At 41.4% G+C, this 24,303-nt stretch overlaps 1 long non-coding RNA gene across 2 annotated transcripts in view; it reads left to right on the forward strand.

The window, feature by feature from the left end:
* Positions 1-24,303, forward strand: part of LOC113617586 (uncharacterized) — a 30,963-nt gene continuing 6,660 nt past the window's right edge. Inside the window, exons 1-3 of one of the 2 annotated variants that reach the window (XR_003431709.1) lie at positions 1-173; positions 14,360-14,513; positions 19,711-20,349. This is a non-coding gene — a long non-coding RNA (uncharacterized LOC113617586). Of the gene's footprint in view, positions 174-14,359; positions 14,514-19,710; positions 20,350-24,303 lie in introns of those variants that run through there. The other variant, XR_003431708.1, reaches the window with a different exon arrangement.

Consider the following 24,303-nt stretch of genomic DNA (forward strand, 5'->3'; position numbering starts at 1 on the left):
AAGAATCAGGATTAATATAATCTAAAAGTATGAAATACTTGTCTTTAGACTTTTCTCTAGCAAAGAGGAAGGAGAAAATACAAATTTGAAATTTAGGTAATCTAGACTGAGGAAGGGGCATGTGCCAATGCCTGGTGTGTGAAAATGGCAGTAACAAGTAGTCCAAAGTAAAGGTAAGTAAAATTCCTAAAGTAATTACTCAAAGTAATTTTGGGGATATATTGTTTAAAATGAGGTACACCAAAACATAGATATTGCTTGACAATTTGTTACTTCATAAAGAAATCCAATTTCCTTCCTCTTTTTATATTGCATTAACAACTATTAGTGGTTTTCAATCTGAATTTTAGCCATGTATTTTCAGTTTATTGAATTATTATCCTCTGTATCACATATACTAGTAAAACTCTTCAATAGTTAAAACTTGATCCTTAAGACAGGAGACGAACTGTATTAGCAACCCATGATAAATGCAGTAAAATTCCTTTTGGGGTAAAGTTTAGAAATCATTATGATTTGATATACTGTTTTTGAACTGTATACTGTTTTGATCTATAGGATAATCTGAAGTAGTTAATGATGCAAAATCCTCCCTCTCAACTTTTTTTTCAGTTCTTAACATTTTATTTTATTTATTTTACCCCCCCCCCCGCCCCGCCCCACCGCCCTTGGCAACCACAAGTCTGTTCTCTATGTCTGTGAGTCTGTTTTTGTTTTCTAGATAGGTTCATTTATGCTATATTTTAGATTCCACATACAAGTGATATCATATGGTATTTATCTTTTTCTTTCTGACTTCCTTCACTTAATATGATAATCTCTAGTTGCATCCATATTGCTGCAAATGGCATTATTTGGTTCTTTTGTATGGCTGAGTAGTATTCCATTGCATATATGTTCCACATCTTCTTTATCCATTCATCTGTTGATGGACATTTAGGTTGTTTCCATGTTTTGGCTATTGTAAATAGTGCTGCAATGAACATAAGGGTGCACGTGTCTTTTTGAATTATAGTTTTGTCTGGGTATATGCCCAGGAGTGGGATTGCTAGATCATATAGTAATTCTGTTTTTAGTTTTCTGAGGAACCTCCACACTGTTTTCCATAGTGGCTGCACCAACTTACATTCCCTCCAACAATGTAGGAGGGTTCCCTTTTCTCCACACCCTTTTCAGCATTTGTTACTTGTAGACTTTTTTTTTTTTTTTTTTGCGGTACGCCGACCTCTCACTGTTGTGGCCTCTCCCGTTGCGGAGCACAGGCTCCGGAGGCACAGGCTCAGTGGCCATGGCTCACGGGCCCAGCCGCTCCGCGGCATGTGGGATCCTCCCGGACCAAGGTATGAACCCGTGTCCCCTGCATCGGCAGGCGGACTCTCAACCACTGTGCCACCAGGGAAGCCCTACTTGTAGACGTTTTAAGGATGGCCATTCTGGCTGGTGTGAGGTGATACCTCATTTTGATTAGTGATGTTGAGCATCTTTTCATGTGCCTACTGGCCATGTGTATGTCTTCTTTGTAGTTCCTAACATCGTACTATTATTTTTTTTTAATTTATTTAAATTATTTATTTTTGGCTGTGTTGGGTCTTTGTTGCTGCACACTTGCGGCGAACGGGGGCTTCCCTTGCGCAGCTGGGGCTCTAGGAGCACAGGCTTCAGTAGTTGTGACACACAGGCTTAATTGCTCCGCTGCATGTGGGATCTTCCCGGACCAGGGCTTGAACCCGTGTCCCCTGCATTAGCAGGCGGATTCTTAGCCACTGCGCCACCAGGGAAGTCCTGTAGTTCCTAACATTTTAAATGAAAAAGGTTTCACTAGGGTTTTGTGTCAGAACATGGCTCCTGAACTAAACTCATTTTAATTTGAGCTTGATTTTCTCCCAACTCCTCCCCGCTAATGAGACCCTTGAGGTGTTTTTAAACCATCACTAATATTATAGAACCATCCTTATAAAATCATCATTAACATTCCACTGGCTGTTATCACATGCTGTTCCTTTTGTCACACTGGCCAAGCCATCTGATTGTTTCTAAGTGTCTTCATTGCCCCTCCTCCGATGTACGAAGGACAAGGTCAAGATCTTTTCAGTCTGTATGGTCTTCTTGCCCAGTGAACTAGGTGACAAGCTGGTGATTCAGGGGTCGTCAAATTCTTGGTGAGAAGCAAGGGGCTGACTTGTGACCTCCACAGCCCCAAATTCAACCATCCGCACAGTGGGTGGCAGCCCCATTTCCTTCTGTGCCCTTCTCCTGGGTCGCTGCCTTGCCCTCGCCCCTACCCTGCTCAAGCCGGCCCGCGGCAGCCCAACGACAGGCTTGTGTTATCTCCCCACGCCCCCTCCTTGCCACCCTGAATGAATTCACCCTCAGTCCTGAGGCCCGGGGATTCCAGTTTCCTCCACTCGCATCCTGCTGTCCTCAGGCGTGGGAGAAATGGCTGCGTCAGAACTCTGTTCTGACCCAGAAGGATGTGAGGAGGTGTTAAGTAAAGAATATTCACGGAAAAGAGAATTCCGAACCCGCCCACGAAAGGTCTGGAGCGTACCTGCTGTCTCCCACAGTTCCCTCAGGCTTCCCCCCCGCAGCTTCCTCCTGGTGCTGGTGCGCCCCTGACTGCTGTCCCTTCCCCCGGAAGCGGTTCCCCCAACAATGGGCCCGCCCTTCTCCTGGTCCCACCTGTGCTCTGCCCTAGGGCCCCTCCTCCAGCCTTACCTCCTTCAGCCTTACCTCCTTGGGCTGCTTAGGTATTTTCATGTAGTTTCTAGAATATGATTCAACACTTAGTGACTGTCAGATCAATAATTATTTCCCGAGCAAAGAATAAATCACATTGGGTTAAGTTTTTTATAAATTTATTTAATATTTGGCTGTGTTGTGTTTTCGTTGCTGCGCGCAGGCTTTCTCTAGTTGCTGCAGGCGGGGGCTGCCCTTCGTTGCGGTGCGCGGGCTTCTCATTGCGGTGGCTTCTCTTGCTGCGGAGCACGGGCTCTAGGCTCGCGGGCTTAGATGCTCCGCGGTATGTGGGATCTTCCCGGACCAGGGTTTAGAACCTGTGTCCCCTGCATTAGCAGGCGAATTCTTAACCACTGCGCCACCAGGGAAGCCCGGTTAAGTTTTGATTAATGAGTCAGCACTATTTAATAAATAATAATCCATATTTATTCTAGCAACATAAAGTAGGCTTATAAAGTACCAGACACTATGCTGGGTGATGGAGATGAAAACGTGGATACAATGCATTCTGTGCAGTCCAAAGTCAGTTAATGGATACGATCTCTCTTCTACAGAGTTTTGTTTTGGTAGCTTAGTGGTTAAGGACGTGGGTTCTGCATGGATCCAACCCGCAACTCTTTTATTTACCAACTGGGTGATCATGGGCAATTTGTAAATTATACCTGCTTCAGCTTCTTTGCCTGTAAAATAGACATTAATTTATTAATGTCTACTTCATAGGGCTGTTGCAATGTTTAAATGAAATGATGCATTTAAAAAGTGAATAATGTACCTCCTGGCATAAGGTAAGTGTTAAAGATATTAATTATTATAATTAAAATTTTTTTTTCAAAGACTGAAAGAATATCCACTGCCAACTTTGCCTTATCTACTTCTGTTTTTTTTTTTTTGAGTAGGAGATGGGAGATTTATTTTTCTTAATTTGATTTTTCTATGAAACCCAAAATTTGGCATGCAGAAAAATGTAAACTGTAATAGAATAATTCGTACTTTATTATTTGAAAGGTATTATAGCATGGTGGCAAGAGAACTAGATGAAAGTGGGAAATGTGGCAGGGGGGAGGGGGGAATTCCTCTTTATGTTGCTAACCTGTTAGTAATTTGGGAAGGTTGGACTTCGCAAGTCTTTTTTTGTTTTTCATTTAAAAATAAGAGAGGTAGACTAAATAACAGAGATAAAATTTTAAGATTTTTAAACTAGTCTTATGATAAGACATTGCTCATCAAATATTTTGAAAATGTCATTTTCTCATATTTATTACCTCATTAATTTCACAAAATTCACACGTACACACACACATAATTTAATTTTTTTTTTTTTTTTTTTTTTGCCGTACGCGGGCCTCTCACTGTTGTGGCCTCTCCCGTTGCAGAGCACAGGCTCCGGACGCGCAGGCTCAGCGGCCATGGCTCACGGGCTCAACCGCTCCGCGGCATGTGGGATCTTCCCGGACCGGGGCACGAACCCGCATCCCCTGCATCGGCAGGCGGACTCTCAAACACTGCGCCACCAGGGAAGCCCCACATAATTTAATTTTTAAAGATCTTTCAAGAGATGAAACTTCTGGCTATCCAAGGAGGCTTTCCTTGACATTAGTGACAACACATAGGGATATTGAAAATGGCCTTTCAAATTGCTGGTTTTATCCAATTAGTGTATATATCTATATCTATATATCATGTTTTATGTCACTTGTATCATAATAGGTTACTTAAACAAGCCCATTTTAAGATCCACCTAAAATGCTGCCTTCTCCATGGTGCATTCACTGATCATATCAATCAACATAATCTACTTTTCCTTGTTCTATGCTTTTATTACACTTTGGACCATGCTGGACTTCTTTGGCATTTCTTAGGGCTGTTTGAATTGATATCTTATCTCTCCTTCTCTCCTGTTGCATTATCTGCTCCTTGGAGAAAGAAATCTAGTGTGTGTGTGTGTGTGTGTGTGTGTGTGTGTGTGTGTGTGTGTGTGTGTGTATTTCTCCATAGTGCCAGCATAGTCAGAATAAATAAATGAATCAACATACCAGAAATAACTCATGAAAATTTAGCTTGATTTTTCTAGTTTGAAATGAGTCATAAGCGTCTCTTCCAATTTATAGGTGTTAGCATTTTTTGGAAAGAATCCTAGTGAATTCGAGATATATCTGTCAATGAGAAACTATATGAGCTTCCCATGATTTCATCCTTAAAAAGGGAATGTCTTCACAGTTGTATTCACAGTTTTATTCATCAAATACCATCTGAGAAACAGAATGGACTCATTGAACATTTGCTCAGAAACTGCCTGGAAAACCGTAAGAGAGAAATAACTTACGTTACTATGCCGTACTAACAAAGGGAGTGTAAAGAAAGTAATGTTAGAATCCATTAAAAAGTACCTTGGGGGCTTCCCTGGAGGCGCAGTGGTTGAGAGTCCGCCTGCCGATGCAGGGGACACGGGTTCGTGCCCTGATCCAGGAAGATCCCACATGCCGCGGAGCGGTTGGGCCCGTGAGCCATGGCTGCTGGGCCTGCGCGTCCGGAGCCTGTGCTCCGCAACGGGAGAGGCCGCAGCGGTGAGAGGCCCGTGTACCACAAAAAAAAAAAAAAAAAAAAAAAAAGTACCTTGATTTGGAAAAATAGATGCATATGCACCCACATAATTGAAAAAAATTAGAAGCCAGTGATTTATGTATGTAAGTATCTTAAGATGAATGATACATTGATGTTTTTCCAGGTTACAAACAACAGCATTTTTTAATTCATTCCTAAATATTTAAGTACTTGCAAGGTACCAGCTACTGAGGATCTAGGTGCTAAGGAGAGCAAGTCAAATAAGACATTCTCATTCTGCTTTGGAGCTTATAGTCTCACAGGACTGCTTTTTTAAGACCATCAGCACTTACCCATCTATTTATTCAAAAAATACATGTTGAGCACCAACCATGTTTGGGGATCTGTGAGAACACTAGAAATGAACAAAACAGACATGGTCCCTGACCCCAGAGGACCTACAGTGTAGAGATGGAGATAGATAATCAACAAATAAATAAAGGATAAATAAAAATTATAATAAGTGCAAGGAAAGAAACAAAAATCCATGATGTTGATTTAAAAAGTGAACAGGAGTTGCTTTAGGTATAGTGGTCAGGAAGTGTCTCAGAGCAGATAAGGTGAAAGCGAGACCTCAGTGGTACATCAAAATGTTAGCTGTGGGCAACAGATAAATACTAGGGTTGCTTTTTTTTTTTTTTTTTTGCTTTTTTTTTAAACCTCCTGCTTGCTCTCTTGGCACACTTCTCCCTGCTCTTATCTCTGTGTTTATCTGATTCCCTTATTTCAATATCTGCTATTGAACCACATTGTCCTGGCTTCAGTTGCAACTTCAGGTCCCAGTTCTGTGGCTCCCTGGTTCTCAGCATTGCCTGCAGTAATTGGGTAAAAGACACCCTGGGCACCAGGTCTATGACCCTATGAAACTATGTTGGTTGGACTCACCTCCATCCATCCTCATGTAGAGAGAGGAATTTGGACACAATCCCAGGATAAATCCTAAACCATGGAATACTTGGACTACTTTTCTTGAAACAATCAGCCTTATATATGTAAATATTCCATCTCTAAACAGGCTTCTGTTAAAAGTAGAATCATATAGCTAACTGAGCAGAATTTGTATTTTTGGTTGAGGACAGAAAGTACGAGTATGCTATTTAATTTATTAAGAAGAAATCAATATACTTTAGACAGTGAGCTTATGGTAAGGGTGACATATTTTTGTGAAAATTAAGGAATCTAGCCACCGCTTAGTGGCTTGGTCTTCCATAGTTACTTGGAGGTGACTATAGGGTACTCTCAGGAGAAGTCAGATTTTTTCTCAAAATACAGTTTTAAGTCTGTACAAGTACATAAACAAATGATCCATGATTACTTTGATGTCATAATGTAGCATGAGTTTAATGATTTGGGTCTAAAATATTCCCTTGCTCCCAGAGAAATCAACTTGTTCATAACATACCTTCTTAGCGATAACTCGGTTGGGGGTAGAGGGAATAAATAGACTTTTAGGCATACCTAGCTTCAATCCTGGCTCCACACCTATGAGCTGTGTGATTCTAGGCAACTCAGTTTATCTCTCTTCCCCTTAGTTTCATAATTTTCAAATGGGAACAAACTTCTGAAGATTGTGGAAGAGCTAAAATGAGATATTACATCTTATCAGGGCAGGCTTAGAGTATGCCAGAAGTATTTGTTGAATGGATGAATGAACCAATGAACAGTGTTAGTTCCTGAATCAATAAGCTATTGTAGTGTAATAAACTACTCTAAAACTTAGTGGTTTGAAACAACCATTTATTTAGCTAATGCTATTTCTGGTCAGAAATTTAGACTGGGCTCAGTGAGTAATTTTTCTAGTCTTGCCTGGGTTCCCTTATGTACCTGTGTTCAACTGTGGATCAAGTAAGGGGTATAAGTGGCTTTGCTGGTCTTGATTCAGCTCTCACATCTTGGGATGTGAGTTGGGATGGCTTTTCACTCTGTCACTTGTTCTCTCATCCTCAAGCAGGCTTGACCAGGCTTGTTCTCAGGGAGTGTCAGGATTTCAAGAGAGGAAGCAGAGGCATGCAAGGCTCTCTAGCGGGTGAGGCTCAACACTGCCCCCAACCACTTCCTCACCGTTTTGTTGGGAAAAGTGCATTACAAGACCACCCAGATTCAAGTGGTGAAGGGACAGACTCCACCTCTTCATGGCAGGAGTTGCAAACAGGGTGAATACAGGAAAGGCAATAATTGCAGCCATTTTGCAAAAAAAAAAAATTAACCAATAACTATCTTTAGGTATACCTGTCAAAATAAAATAGTTGTAGAATGCATACTTAAGTAAAGGGGATACATGGCCTGATGCATACAATAGTTAAGTTTAAGTCCAAGTTTAAATCCAAACTTGGAAGACATCTGCCAAATGATTTTTGTGTAAGAAAAATTGAAATTTGGTCATTAGTTCTAATAGTGGTTAGATAGCAGAATGAAATGTCTTTTGAGGCAACTCCTAGTTTAAATCATCCATGTAAAGGGGCATAAGTATCCTCCTAGGCAGTTGTAAATAATCAAGTGATAGTAAAAAGAAATGGAGAAAATGAAGAGTCAGGTGATTCTTAAAACAGAGCTAGGGGGCTTCCCTGGTGGCACAGTGGTTGAGAGTCTGCCTGCCGATGCAGGGGACACGGGTTCGTGCCCCGGTCCGGGAAGATCCCACATGCCGCGGAGCAGCTAAGCCCGTGAGCCATGGCCGCTGAGCCTGTGCGTCCGGAACCTGTGCTCCACAACGGGAGAGGCCACAACAGTGAGAGGCCCGCATACCAGAAAATAAAACAAAAAAAAAAAAAACAAAAAAAACAGAGCTAGGCTTCTGGTTCGAGATGGCTGCTGTTGCAGGGCAGACTATGGCAACTCAGGAAGCCAGTCAGAGGAGAGCAATGCTTTGGACTTGCCATCAGCTTATGATGTAAGGGATTAAGTGTTGCAGAGACCCAGCCAGGAGGCCAACAGTGAGGCTTTTAGCTCTGAGGAATCCCTTTCTATTCCTTGCTCTTCTGATGTGGATCCAGCCATGTGGCTGACAGGGTCATTGTGCTCTGACCTGCTGTCAGGCCTAAGCCTCAGGTGGGAGAGCCGAATTCAGGTCATTGGACCACCAGAGACCTCCCGGCCCCACATAATATCAATCGGTGAGAGCTTTCCCAGGGATCTCCCTCTCAGTGCTAAGACCCAGCTCCACCCAACAGCCAACAAATTCCAGTGCTGGATGCCCCATGCCAAACAGCTAGCAAGACAGGAACACAACCACCCCCATTAGCAGAGAGGCTGCCTAAAATCATACTAAGTCCACAGACACCCCAAAACACACCACTGGCTGTACCCCTACCCATCAAAAAGATAATTTCCAGCCCCACACACCAGAACACAGGCACAAGTCCCCTCCACCAGGAAGCCTACACAAGCCACGGAACCAACCTCACCCACTAGGAGCAGACACCAAAAACAACGGGAACTATGAACCTGCTGGCTGTGAAGAGGAGACCCCAAACACAGTAAGTTAAACAAAATGAGAAGACAAAAATATGCAGCCGATAAAGGAGCAAGGTAACTCACGAGACCAAACAAATGAGGAGGAAAAAGGGAGTACACCTGAAAAAGAATTCAGAGTAATGATAGTAAATATGATCCAAAATCTTGGAAATAGAATGGAGAAAATACAAGAAACATTTAACAAGGACCTAGAAGAATTAAAGAGCAAACAAACAATGATGAACAACACAATAAATGAAATTAAAAATTCTCTAGAAGGAATCAATAGCAGAATAACTGAGGCAGAATAAGGGATAAGTGACCTGGAAGATAAAATAGTGGAAATAACTACCACAGAGCAGAATAGAGAAAAAAGAATGAAAAGGATTGAGGACAGTTTCAGAGGCATCTGGGACAACAATAAATGCACCAACATTCGAATTATATGGGTCCCAGAAGAAGAGAAAAAGAAAGGGTCCGAGAAGATATTCAAAGAAATTATAGTTGAAAACTTCCCTAACATGGGAAAGAAAATAGTCAATCAAGTCCAGGAAGGGCAGAGAGTCCCATACAGGATAAATCCAAGGAGAAACATGCCAAGACACATATTAATCAAGCTATCAAAAATTAAACACAAAGAAAAAATATTAAAAGCAGCAAGGGAAAAGCAACAAATAACATACAAGGGAATCCCCATAAAGTTAACAGCTGATTTTTCAGCAGAAACTCTTCAAGCCAGAAGGGAGTGGCAGGACATATTTAAAGTGATGAAAGGGAAAAGCTTACAACCAAGATTACTCTACCCAGCAAGGATCTCATTCAGATTTGATGGAGAAATTAAAACCTTTACAGATAAGCAAAAGTTAAGAGAATTCAGCACCACCAAACCAGTTTTACAACGAATGCTAAAGGAACTTCTTTAGGCAGGAAGTCCAAGAGAAGGAAAAGATCCACAAAAACAAACCCAAAACAATTAAGAAAATGGTAATAGGAACATACATATCGATAATTACCTTAAATGTAAATGGATTAAATGCTCCAACCAAAAGACGTAGACTGGCTGAATGCATACAGAAACAAGACCCATATATATGCTGTCTACAAGAGACCCACTTCAGACCTAGGGACACATACAGACTGAAAGTGAGGGGATGGAAAAAGATACTCCATGCAAAGGAAATCAAAAGAAAGCTGGAGTAGCAATTCTCATATTGACAAAATAGACTTTAAAATAAAGACTATTAGAAGAGACAAAGAAGGGCACTACATAATGATCAAGGGATCAATCCAAGAAGAAGATATAACAACTGTAAATATTTATGCACCCAACCTAGGAGCACCTCAATACATAAGGCAAATGCTAACAGCCATAAAAGGGGAAATTGACAGTAACACAATCATAGTAGGGGACTTTAACACCCCACTTTCACCAATGGACAGATCATCCAAAACGAAAATAAATATGAAACACAAGTGTTAAATGACACATTAAACAAGGTAGACATAATTGATATTTATAGGACATTCCATCCAAAAACAACAGATATACGTTCTTTTCAAGTGCTCATGGAACATAGAGCCATGCATAGATCATATCTTGGGTCACAAATCAAGCCTTGGTAAACTTAAGAAAATTGAAATTGTATCAAGTATCTTTTCCGACCACAACGCCATGAGACTAGATATAAATTACAGGAAAAAAACGGTTAAAAATACAAACACATGGAGGCTAAACAATATGCTACTAAATAACAAAGAGATCACGGAAGAAACCAAAGAGGAAATACCTAGAAACAAATGACAATGAAAACACGATGACCAAAAACCTATGGGATGCAGCAAAAGCAGTTCTAAGAGGGAAGTTTAGAGCAATACAATCCTACCACAAGAAACAAGAAAAATCTCAAGTAAACAACCTAAACTTACACCTAAAACAATTAGAGAAAGAAGAACAAAAACCCCCGAAAGTTAGCAGAAGGAAAGAAATCATAAAGATCAGAGCAGAAATAAATGAAAAAAAAAAATGAAGGAAACAATAGCAAAGATCAATAAAACTAAACGTTGGTTTTTGAGAAGATAAACAAAATTGATAAACCATTAGCCAGACTCATCAAGAAAAAAGGCAGAAGACTCAAATCAACAGAATTAGAAATGAAAAAGGAGAAGTAACAACTGACACTGCAGAAATACAAAGGATCATGAGAGATTACTACAAGCAACTCTATGCCAATAAAATGGACAACCTGGAAGAAATGGACAAATTCTTAGAAAAGCACAACTTTCCAAGACTGAACCAGGAAGAAATAAAAAATAGAAACAGACCAATCACAAGCACTGAAATTGAAACTGTGATTAAAAATCTTCCAACAAACAAAAGCCGAGGACCAGATGGCTTCACAGATGAATTGTATCAAACATTTAGAGAAGAACAAACATTGATCCTTCTCTAACTCTTCCAGTATGTAGCAGAGGGAGCAACACTCCCAAACTCATTCTACAAGGCCACCATCACCCTGATACCAAAGCCAGAAAAAGATGTTACAAAAAAAGAAAACTACAGGCCAATATCACTGATGAACATAGATGAAAAAATCCTCAAACAGAGTCCAACAGCACATTAAAAGGATCATACACCATGATCAAGTGTGGTTTATCCCAGGAATGAAAGGATTCTTCAGTATACGCAAATCAATCAATGTGATACACCATATTAACAAACTGAAAGATTAAAAACCATATGATAATCTCGATAGATGCAGAAAAAGCTTTTGACAAAATTCAATACCCAGTTATGATAAAAACTCTCCACAAAGTAGACATACAGGGAACCTACCTCAACATAATAAAGGCCATATACGACAAACCCACAGCCAACATCATTCTCAATGGTGAAAAACTGAAACCATTTCCTCTAAGATCAGGAACAAGACAAATTTGCCCACTCTCACTGCTATTATTCAACATAGTTTTGTAAGTTTTAGCCACAGCACAGAAGAAAAAGAAATGAAAGGAATCCAAATCATAAAAGAAGAAGTGGAACTGTCACTGTTTGCAGATGACCTGATACTATATATAGAGAATCCTAAAGATGCTACCAGAAAACTACTAGTGCTAATCAGTGAATTTGGTAAAGTAGCAGGATAAAAATTAATACACAGAAATCTCTTTCATTCCTATACACTAATGATGAAAAATCTGAAAGCAAACTTAAGGAAACACTCCCATTTACCATTGCAACAAAAAGAATAAAATACCTAGCAATAAATCTACCCAAGGAGACAAAGATCTGTATGCAGAAAACTATAAGACACTGATGAAAGAAATTAAAGATGAGACAAAGAGATGGAGAGATAGACCATGTTCTTGGATTGGAAGAATCAACCTTGTGAAAATGACTCTACTACCCAAAGCAATCTATAGATTCAATGCAATCCCTATCAAACTACCACTGGCAGTTTTCACAGAACTAGAACAAAACATTTCACAATTTGTATGGAAACACAAACGACCCCAAATAGCCAAAACAATGTTGAAAAAGAAAAAATGAGCTGGAAGAATCAGGCTCCCTGACTTTACATTATACTACAAAGCTACAGTAATCAAGACAGTATGGTACTGGCACAAAAACAGAAATATAGATCAATGGAACAGGATAGAAAGCCCAGAGATAAACCCATGCACATATGGTCACCTTATCTTTGATAAAGGAGGCAAGAATACACAATGGAGAAAAGACAGCCTCTTCAATAAGTGGTGCTGGGAAAACTGGACAGCTACATGTAAAAAAATGAAATGAGAACACTTCCTAACACCATACACAAAAATAAGCTCAAAATGGATTAAAGACCTAAATGTAAGGTCAGACGCTATAAAACTCTTAGAGTAAAACTTAGGCAGAACACTCTATGACATAACTCACAGCAAGATCCTTTTTGACCCACCTCCTAGAGAAATGCAGATAAAACCAAAAATAAACAAATGGGACCTAATGAAACTTAAAAGCTTTTGCACAGCAAAGGAAACCATAAACAAGATGAAAAGACAACCCTCAGAATGGGAGAAAATATTTGCAAATGAAGCAACTGACAAAGGATTAATCTCCAAAATATACAAGCAGCTCATGGGGCTCAGTATCAAAAAAACAAACAACCAAATCCAAAAATGGGCAGAAGACCTAAATAGACATTTCTCCAAAGAAGATATACAGATTGCCACCAAACACATGAAAAGATTCTCAACACCACTAATCATCAGAGAATGCAAATCAAAATTACAATGAGATATTACCTCACACCACTCAGCATGGCCATCATCAAAAAATCTACCAACCATAAATGCTGGAGAGAGTGTGGAGAAAAGGGAACTCTCTTGCACTGTTGGTGGGAATGTAAATTGATACAGCCACTATGGAGAATAGTATGGAGGTTCCTTAAAAAACTAAAAATAGAACTACCATATGACCCAGCAATCCCACTACTGGGCATATACCCTGTGAAAACCATAATTCAAAGAGTCATGTACCACAATGTTAACTGAAGCACTATTTACAATAGCCAGGACATGGAAGCAACTTAAGTGTCCATCAACAGATGAATGGATAAAGAAGACATGGCACATATATACAATGGAGTATTACTTGACATAAAAAAGAAGCAAAGTTGAGTTATTTGTAGTGAGGTAGATGGACCCAGAGTCTGTCATACAGAGTGAAGTAAATCAGAAAGAGAAAATCAAATACCATACGCTAACGCATATATATGGAATGTAAAAGAAAAAAAAAAGGTTCTGAAGAACATAGGGGCAGGAGAGGAATAAAGACACAGATGTAGATAATGGACTTGAGGACACTGGGAGGGGGAAGGGTAAGCTGGGACGAAGTGAGAGAGTGGCATGGACATCTATATACTACCAAATGTAAAATAGATAGCTAGTGGGAAGCTGCCACATAGCACTGGGAGATCAGCTTGTTGCTTTGTGACCACCTAGAAGGGTGGGATAGGGAGGTTGGGAGGGAGATGCAAGAGCGAGGGGATATGCGGATATATGTATACGTATAGCTGATTTACTTTGTTATACAGCAGAATCTAACACACCATTGTGAAGCAATTATACTCCAATAAAGATGTTAAAAAACAAAAACAGAGCTAATTTGGACTTCCTCCGTCCTCTGCCTTCTATGAAGGCAGTCATTAGCAGCCTTGCCATTAGGATCTTCAGAAAGGATTCGTGAGTAAAAAACAAAACAAAAAAGCGAAAAACTAACAAATTGAAACTAGATCTATAAATAGGCAATATAGGGCAAGCAGGGTAACTATAAACATTGGAGATATTACATTGTTCTGGAAAAAGAAGCCTAGTCAGGTCAGAAAATAATCAAGATTTTACTCTATGTGTGTCAACCCTCAGTAAAAGTCCTCCTCTTTTCTTCACCATTTCATTTGTCATGGTTCAGTAAATCCTCAGATAATTGCCTTCTCACAGTCTCTTTAACAACTCCTTTCTACTATACTCAATTTGTGCCTAGTAACCTTAAGACCTCTCTCTCTCTCTCTCTCTCTTTCTCTCTTAGGTTCATCGGATGTTACCAAAATGAACTTAGTCTTGGCTAATAAATGCAGTGTGACCCACATAAAAGAAAATATAAAGTTGAGGACCAGTACCACCAACTCTGAAGCCCTTGGAATTTTCTGGGAGCCTCCGTCTGCCTCCTCATCCTCTGCTAGGTAAATGTTCTTGTCAAACATGAGATGAAAGATACTTTTAAGATTGCTTCTTAACCAGGTAGTGCACAGAATCTACTACTTCACGTTGAATGTATAGCATTTCAGTTGCACTGAGGTTTAAACAGGCTTGTATAGGTATGCTATAGGTATGCTTATATAGCATAGGTGTGGTTAATCATAGAATCTGACAGTGTTTTTACAGAAAAATGCATTCAGACTACTGAACGATTGAATTATAAATGAAATTCTGGAACACATTAATTGTACATATTATATAAAATAAGTAACCGGGTTAATTTTTTTAAAGAGAAAACTTTCATATTGACTACATAAAGTTTAGAAACATTAAACAACATAGAATAACCTGAACAAAATAACAAAGATTAAAACGAAATTGCAAAATAAAATGCAAATGGTTGCAAAATGTCAACTCCTCTAAATTAATCTATAAATTTAGGCTAAACCATAAAAAGTTTAGCTCCAGTATTGTGGTTGTTGTGCATATTGCTTTTAAAACCAATGAAACTTATTGAGGTAAATTAAATGACTTTTACGTATTTTAAATAACATCCTCATAACCTATAAAAATGGTCTTTTTTATTTAAAATGACCCCACCTGGTTACATAAAACTTCAATTTTGGATTATTCAATCAAAATGCCATAATTATAATTTTTTTAAAAAAATTATTTATTTATTTTTGGCTGCATTGGGTCTTAGTTGTGGCATGTGGGATCTTCATTGAGGTATGCGGGATCTTTCGTTGTGGTGCGCGGGCTTCTCTCTAGTTGTGGTGTGGGGTTTTCTCTTCTCTAGTTGTGGCATGCAGGCTCCAGGGCACGTGGGCTCTGTAGTTTGTGGCACGCGGGCTCTCGTTGAGGCGCCTGAGCTCAGTAGTTGTGGTGCGCAGGCTTAGTTGCCCCACGGCATGTGGGATCCTAGTGCCCCGACCAGGGATCGAACCTGCGTCCCCTACATTGGAAGGCAGATTCTTTACCACTGGACTACCAGGGAAGTCCCTATACTTATAATTATATTTAACAAATTCTAGAGTGTTCAGGGTAGTTGAAATAAGATGTTCATAAGCATTAATTACTCACAAAACATTTTTTTTGGGGAAATATAATTCTATCAAACCTCAATAAGAGCAAAACTAGCATCAGTTAAATAACCACAGTTAAACTAAAAAGAAATAAAATTATTTTAAAAAAGAGAAAACAGATGCCCTGTTGTGGCTGTGGATGTTCAGGGGTCCCTGCTGTGAAAGCTGAATCAAACCTGCATGTCCTATATGCACTACCAAATGTCAAATAGATAGCTAGTGGGAAGCAGCCACATAGCACAGGGAGATCAGCTCGGTGCTTTGTGTCCACCTCGAGGGGTGGGATAGGGAGGGTGGGAGGGAGGGAGACGCAAGAGGGAGGAGATATGGGGATATATGTATATGTATAGCTGATTCACTTTGTTATACAGAAGTAACTAACACACCATTGCAAAGCAATTATACTCCAATAAAGATGATAAAAAGAAAAGAGTAAAGACTAGGTGATAAACAAAACAAAACAAAACAAAAAGCCTGCATGTCTCCTGGCTCCTTGGGTCCTCACACTGTTACCCTTTTTCTCGAGGATTTGATTATCCAGCGGTTCCCCTGATCCTCTCGGGCCTCTGTCCAGGACTATACGTGAACTGCAGGGGCAAAAGGGCCACTTGGAAAAAGCTGGAATTTAAACTCTGTTTCCACCAATTTTGTCTATTATGATCTCCCCCCACCCCACCCCTCCCCACCTTAGCTCTTTGAGCTTTCTCTCAGTTGACAGAACTGCCAACCATCTTTCTTGAGGTTTTTCTCACTGGAGATAATCTGCCCTTGATAGAAGGAAGTCATTCTTTCTCATTCTTTTTCCAGGTCTTCAGCCATCCCCGTGGATAAGTATTCAGCTGTTTTCATACAGTTTGGGAAGTTATTTTTTTCTTTATTTGCAAGTGGTAAATACCCTCCTCTACTAATTTTCTGCAAAGTTGCATTTCAGGTTCTTGGTGAAGTTCAGGAAGTATTTGCAATTTCAGCTGAAGCTTTTGAATCTCATTTTTAAGCTGAGAAAGTGAAAAGCCACTTCTTAGCTTAAAAGTTCACTGTCTTTCCTCCATGTCCTGAGCACTCCCAGCCTGGCCCCAAATATTCAGGCACTCTCTTAACCTGACCTCCTCTCCTTTGGGACCATCTTTTAGGAGTTCTCAATCCCCACCCCAAAAAAGCGTTAAAATAGTTAAACAAGGAAGCTCTTAGACTGATGTGGCGCTAATGTAGTGGGGGTTTATGAAAGCAAACCAAAATTTAAGCCTGTAAATGCCTCAAGGTTACAAAATCAAAACGCTTAGAACAATCAATCACAAACAGCTGACTAGGCTTTAAGCTACAGGCAATCAAATAATTAATTTCTTTCTCCTGGCTCCTATCGGTGGAGCGCTCCTAATCACTGTGTTTTGGTGATGCTTGATTGGAATCTATTTCTGCGCAAATAAACCCTTAAACTTTTAAATATGCCTCAGTTTATCTTTTTTTTTTTGCGGTACGCGGGCCTCTCACTGTTGTGGCCTCTCCCGTTGCGGAGCACAGGCTCCGGACACGCAGGCTCAGCGGCCATGGCTCACGGGCCCAGCCACTCCACAGCATGTGGGATATTCCCGGACCAGGGCACGAACCCGTCTCCCCTGCATTGGCAGGCGGACTCTCAACCACTGCGCCACCAGGGAAGCCCTCAGTTTATCTTTTAACACAAGTTATCCAAACGTTTCTTCCAACCATACATGGTTGTCTGGAAGAGGAGTTCTGGGTGGTTTCCTTCATCTTGTTATATTTCCTGATAGATTGGCACTCAAACTCTGCCCCAGGTGGTGCCCCTTAACTTGGCTGTGCTGTGGTGGTCCAGGCAGACCCTGCCCTACCTTTGATGGGGCTCCTTGGAGATCTCACTCCCTTCCTTCCTTCTCTGCCCACTTTCTTCTTAATGCTCACTCTCCCTGATCCACTGTCGTGTTCTTACCTTTTTTTTTTCCACTAATCTCTCTTAGTGATCTCTGGATCTCCCATCAGAATGCCTCATGGCACTCACCACTGAGAAGGGAGTTGGTTCTCATCTTCCTGGGTTTTAGGGCACTTTTCACTCTTTGAATTTCACGGCTAGGTTAAGAGAGAGGCTTTTGGCTCTATGGAGGTTGAAGAAATGTAATTTCTATTATATCTATTATTGTAAATTCAAATATAAATTTCATATTGTGCCTCAAATTAGTTCATTAATCTACCCTGCCTCTGAATTCTATTTGAAGACTGGGAATTGAGGTCTAGCCACTTTCCTGTATCTTGAATGTGAGAACAACTCAGATAAATCTGTTTGCAGCTGTTCCTGGAAAAATACTCTGCTATCTCCTCTGAGATTGTGTTAAATCTTCACGAATGGAGTTTACCCCTTTAATAAGAGCTTCTTCTACTTCATGGTAGATATTTTTATGACATAGATTCTTTCTCAAACTTGGCCTGGAGCTCTGGGAACCTGTGTTCTACCAGAGAGTCAGTCCAGGTTTTCCCATTTCCTCCATCTACCCAGTAGCTTTTCCTACTCCCCCACCCTTCCCTAGTCACAAGACAGTAACAATATTTAATTAGTCTATTTCTCTCCATAGTTAGAAGGTAGAAGCAGAAGTCTCAGGACTTTTCTGACTCAACAGTGATGCTTGCAGGAGGGGAGGGAGGGGAGAAGAGCCCTCACTAACCCTCCTCTGTTTCTTTTCTTGGTTGTCATCTTCTAAATTTATGACATAAGGTCATGGCTTTTCTCTTGTCTCGTTGTTGTTGTTGTGAACTTTTTGACTGCTTTCATCTATTCTTTTTTTGTTATTGTTCATCTTACTAGCTTATAATATGGTGAGCTTCTGTGATCTGTTCATTATCGCCCATCTTTACCAAGAAGCATCAATAACAATTTGATTGTAAAGCAATTGTGCATATAGTTTGAAATGATTTAAGGGGATATAGTATTTTAATATCATTATAACTCCTACAAAATAATTTATCCATTGGCTTTCTATGACACTGCATGATTCTCAGTTTGCTTCGTGTCACTGTCTCCTCAGCTACATGGCATGAATTAAGAACACTTCATGTCCACTTCTTAATGACATTGCTGCAGAAGGGTGATTTCCAGTTCCATTTAAGCTGCTATCGTAATCCCTACAGAGTTTATATTAGGATTTTAAAGAGAGAATCTAGGTCAAACAGGAAGAAGTGACAAGCTGTGCCTTGACCCCTTTATCGGCTGCTCTGGATCCCACGGTGTGATTTCACTTTGCAATCAGGTCTCCATCAGGAGCTGCGCTGTTTATTTGCCAAAATATGCTGAACTTTCTCAAAGCCTTGTGCTTTGAGAAAGTTGTCTTATTTGGGACAGATAAGACAACAGTGGGAAATAAAATACCACTGAGAACCAAAAAGACTCATTTCAGCTTTAGGAACCAGAAATACTCAGAAACCTAAGTTATAATGGGCTCATAGACTCAGCTGAAGGGTTAAGCACCTCTAAACTGCTGGGCTGAACCAACCTCTTCATCTGAATCTTTAGGCCAAAACACTCAAAACCAGGTCCCAGCAATAAAGCCTATTCCATCATCACTGCTGAGGAATATTAAAAAATAATATTGCCAAAAAAAGAAAAGAATGGGAAAGTAACCACATGGGAAACAAAAGGAGGTAAATTCCACCTGGATCCTTTTGTTCACTGAAGGAATCACAGAAAATCATAGAAAACCAGCTGCCCAGGGTTAGCAAGTGGTACAATAAAATGAACACTGGCAAAATAGCTGTATGGTCAGGCCATTCAAGATGACTCTTCTCTTACTCTCCGTGCATCCCCTGCTTGACCAGACCCGCCTTTACTCACATGACTATCCAGTCTTCTTAATTATAGGGCTTAATTGGTAACTGCCTATGTGCTTGCCCCGGCTCCAGCTGCTGGTTTCCCTGGTAACTGATGAGCTAACCTGACGTCACTTGCCCCTATAAATGGTAGCCTCCTGCTCCTCGCAGTAGTAGAGGTTCTTGCAGTCGCCTGCCCTACACGGTGTAACTCCATGACCTTTTGCTTCAAACTGGTAAGATTCCCTGTCCAGTAAACTGTTGATGTTTCTGTTGCTATTTCCAGGCTCCTTCTTCTGTCTCAAGTCTGGCAACTACAAGGCTTGTAGTTCTGTGAGGTGCAGCCCAACAATTGACGAGCCAGCCAGGAGGCCAAAGAGACCCCCATGAGCACCAAGACGTCAGGAAATAAGAACGGGGAATGGAAAGTTGCAGGGGGAACCCCGGTTTGGCTGTCCACTAGTAAGTGGGGCCCTGTGGTGGCTGTCCTTGAGGAAGGGGTGTTGGCAAGAGAGTCCAGAGGGTCATGGCCCGTCCAAATTGGGCTCCCAAGGTGTGGGACCTACTAAGAGCACTGAAGAAGGGGAAGATTGGGATGAGGTCATAAAGGTCCTTATCCCACAGGATAGAGATGAAGAGCGGCTCCCTTCAGAGCAGAGGCAGCTGACTACCATGAGAGATGTCTTTCTCTTCCACCATATTGATGATATCCTGTTAACCTCAGAGTTTCTTTCTAGTATTAAAAGTAGCAGCCCTGCACTTGTGGCTTGTCTGATTGCACGGGGCTGGCTGGTGAATACAGACAAAATGCAAGGACCTGGATTATCTATCAAATACTTGGGTGTTATCTGGTCGGGTAAGACAAGCATAACCTAAACCATTACAGACACAGGCATTAGGGATATTAACGCAGGGCCAGGCTTGTGAATTGGATGTGGTCAGTTAACCAGAAAGGTTTGGTTTGGGCCTGTGGCAATGGCAAAGTGATGAAAGAGTCCCCTTGGGCTTCCGCTCTGAGCTGTGGAAGGAGGAAGAGTAAGGATGGTGTGATGGAGCGGCAGCTGCATGTGGGCTACAGTGTTACAACAGGTGGAAGACATTACAAAAGGCCCACCCAAGTCATCAGCAACTCAATAAAACCACTAGTTGGGGATCTGTAACAGCTGTGCATGATGTATGGGATCCCCATGAACTTCAATAGCCACCAAGGAACCCACTTTACCAGCCAGGAAGTTCAGGCATGGAATGATAAAAATGACACACTGGCCTTTCCACCTGCCCTACAACCCCACTGCTGCCGGGCTAGCAGAAAGGGTGAGTGGGCTACTTAAACAACCATTGAGATGGAAACCTGCTCTCTCCACGTGTGGACGGGGAAGCTAATTCAAACCCTGTGAGCTATAACTGAAGAAGCCAGTGGCTACGCCATGTTAACCCAGAGGCAACTAGGCAATGGTCAACTATCGGTCAGGACAATGATTCACTTTGACCCTTGCTGCAGGATATACACCACTCCCCATCCCTCCCACAGCCCCCCACCGGGGGAGCACACTATAAAATGGCCCTGGGATTGGCAGGTAAAGCCCCAGTGGTTTGGGTTTGCTGAATAGGGTTAGAAAGGGACTTACAGATCTCACCTGGCTTCTACCTGGCTACACCCAAAACTACTATAGTAATCTGGGCCCCTTACTGGAGAGAGGTACTGTCACATTAACACTGTGGTCTGTTTACATATGTGGTCTCCAGTCCTCGGCCCCGGCTGTGGAGACTGAGGGTGGACAGGTGGTGTGGTACTGCAGGCCAGGACCAAACCACAGGCAGGGGTGGTATTTTCTCAGAGTGTTGTTACTGCTTGTAATTGGCTTAATGGTCATGATCTCCCCTGTATTGTGCCTGTCCAGCAACTCACATTGCATCCCTAGTCTGTCTGAGGACAAGGTGACAATGGTGGTCTCACTGCAAAGTGAGTCTGATTGCTGGATGAGCAGTAAGATGCCATGAAAAATCGACCCAGCTAATGTGACTACGTGGGGACGACTGAAGACTCCCCTCTTTCCTGTCCTGCATGCCAGGCGCCTGGCTCCAGAATTTTCCCACCTCTTGGAGAATCACTATTTTTAGCATACTAGGTATCTTACACTTGATACTCCGTAGCTGCTGTTGTTTGTATTGCATTTGTGGTATTTTGTTGCTGTGTACCTCTACATACCTGACCCCAGGGATATCGTGGAGGAGGGGCAGGCCAAATTATAAGGGTTGTGCAGGGTGCGTAGGGGTGGAGTGTATCCTCAGGCCACTCAAGATGACTGTTCTCTTGCTCTCTATAAATCCCTCACAAGACTATCCAATCCTCTTAATGATAGGGCTTAATCAGTAACTGCCCAGGTGCTTGCCCACTGTCCCAGCCGCTGGTTTCCTTGGTAACTGATAAGCCAAACTGACTCCAATTTCACCTGTAAATGGTAGCCTCCTTCTCCCCGAGTAGCAAAGATTGCTTCTGTGTCCTTCCTGGTGTCTGCCATACACAGTGGGGTGTTACTCCAGGAGCTTCTGCTTCAGACTGGTAAGATTCTCTATCCAACAAACTGTTGATAGTCTCTGTTGCTGTTTCCAGGCTCTTTCCTTGGTCTCGAGGCTGGGCAACAAGGCTTGCAGGCCTGTGGGGTGCAGCCCAACAATACCATATAACCAATTTTAGGGGGAAATGGGATTGAAAGATTTTTATGACTGGACCTGGGTTGTAAAAAGTTGAAGAAAATCCAACATCATAATCCTTCCTTAGGGAAGGTTAGATATGGCTTGAAGCGCCAGCCTCCAAACCCTCAGACCAGAACTGCCTACATAAATTGTGGAGCCCTTGCACAAAAACTAAATTTCAAGGCAGAACAGAGCATTAAACCAAGGACAGACCTTTCTGTATGTGGAGCCCTGTGCTTGCACACAGGTCACACACCCATGCAGCTGGCCTGCCTTCCACTCCTGCATTCTTGCCCCACGGATTTTTACCTTTTTCTGGCTCCTCTTTTTTTGTCTTGAAAGTGTAGAGTCTGTAGCTGTGTGCTGGGAATGCTTGAGATGCAGAGGTAGAGGGAGGCGCAGCGCCCCCTGGTGACTTCTCCAAGCATTGCACAATCTCCTGAGAGGAACGCAAGCATCTTCCAGTTTCCGTCTTGGGCTTTGTCACAATCAGTTTTATAGCCATAGACCAGTGTAAACAGTACTTTAAAACGAGCTCAGAAAATACTGTGTCTGTCAGCGAGCTATTCAGAAGGATACCAGTGAATTTAGTTATTCCAAATTTCTTTGTTTAGAGCCAAGCCTCCTCCCCTGATGCTTTCTGTTAGATTTGATGGAGTCAGGGAGAGTTGGCACACAAGGCAGGGTAAGACCACTAAGTCAATTCATTAAAAATAAAATCCACATGGGCCATCAATCTTCCAAAGTTAAAACTCAGTTTTGATTAAGGGTTGGCTCTAGATTGAGATAAGAATTAGAAATGCCTAACCTGAAACTCCGCAACAGTCTAGAGCCCGGGTTAGGCATTTACAGTCTAGAACAAGTTTGTGATGAGCTTTGAATATCGGGCTAAGGAACGTAACAGTTATTTTGGTTAAGACATGTGAATGCCAAAGGATTGGCATGATCATACCTATGTTCTAGAAAGATAATTCTGGCGAGGCCAAAACTTATGGAAGAAGTTGAAGCTGGGAAATCAGACAATAAAAGTCTGAACTCTTCAAAAAAATAAGGGATATGTAGAAGTTGAATTCTTTTTCATTTTTTACTTGAAGTATAGTTGATTTACAAAATTAGTTATACAACACAGTGACTCAAATGCTTAGGTTATATTCTACTTAAAGTTATTATAAAATGTTGGCTATATTCCCTGTGCTGCAGTGTATCTTTGTAGCCTATTTTATATATAGTAGTTTGTACCTCTTAATCCTCTACCCCTATCTTGCCTCTCCCTACTGGCAACCACTAGTTTGTTTGCTAGATCTGTGAGTCGGTTTGTTTCATTATATACACTCATTTTGAGTTCACGTACAAGTGATAACATATAGTATTTTGTCTTTCTCTGACTTATTTCACTAAGCATAATACCCTCCATGACTAGCCATATTGTAAATGGTAAAACTTTATTCTTTATGGCTGAGTAATACTCCATTGTGTATGTATATCACATCTTTATTCATCTGTTGATGGATACTTAGGTTGCTTCCATGTCTTGGCTATAGTAAATGCTGCTATGAACACTGGGGTGCATGTATCTTTTTGAATTAGTGTTTTCATCTCCAGATATATACCCAGGAGTAGAATTGCTGGATCATATGGTATTCCTATTTTTAGATTTTTGAGGAATCTTCATACTGTTCTCAATAGTGGCTGTACCAATCTACACTTCCAACAACAGTGTAGGAGTGTTGCCTTTTGTAGAAGCTGAATTTTGGTGGTGGAATTTGGTGATGGAATGGGTATCTGGAAGTCAGAGTGCACATTTGGGGCTTAGATATTTTGTAACTTAGATCATCATATTTGCTGATGCCATTATTTGATATAGGGAGCATCAGCCATTAAAATTCCTAATGGGGGTGGATTTGGGGGTCCTCCATTCTGCATAGTAAGACAGTAATAAACCAAGGTACTTATCCTTTTTTTTGTTTGTTTTTTGCGGTATGCAGGCCTCTCACCGCTGTGGCCTCTCCCGTCGCGGAGCACAGGCTCCGGACGCGCAGGCCCAGCGGCCATGGCTCACAGGCCCAGCTGCTCCACGGCATGTGGGATCTTCCCGGACCGGGGCACGAACCCGTGTCCCCTCCATCGGCAGGCGGACTCCCAACCACTGTGCCACCAGGGAATCCCAAGATACTTATCCTTT

Source organism: Aethalodelphis obliquidens, unplaced genomic scaffold, assembly GCF_003676395.1.
Source record: "Aethalodelphis obliquidens isolate GAN/ISIS:26980383/991018 unplaced genomic scaffold, ASM367639v1 scaffold4, whole genome shotgun sequence".
NCBI lineage: Eukaryota > Metazoa > Chordata > Mammalia > Artiodactyla > Delphinidae > Aethalodelphis > Aethalodelphis obliquidens.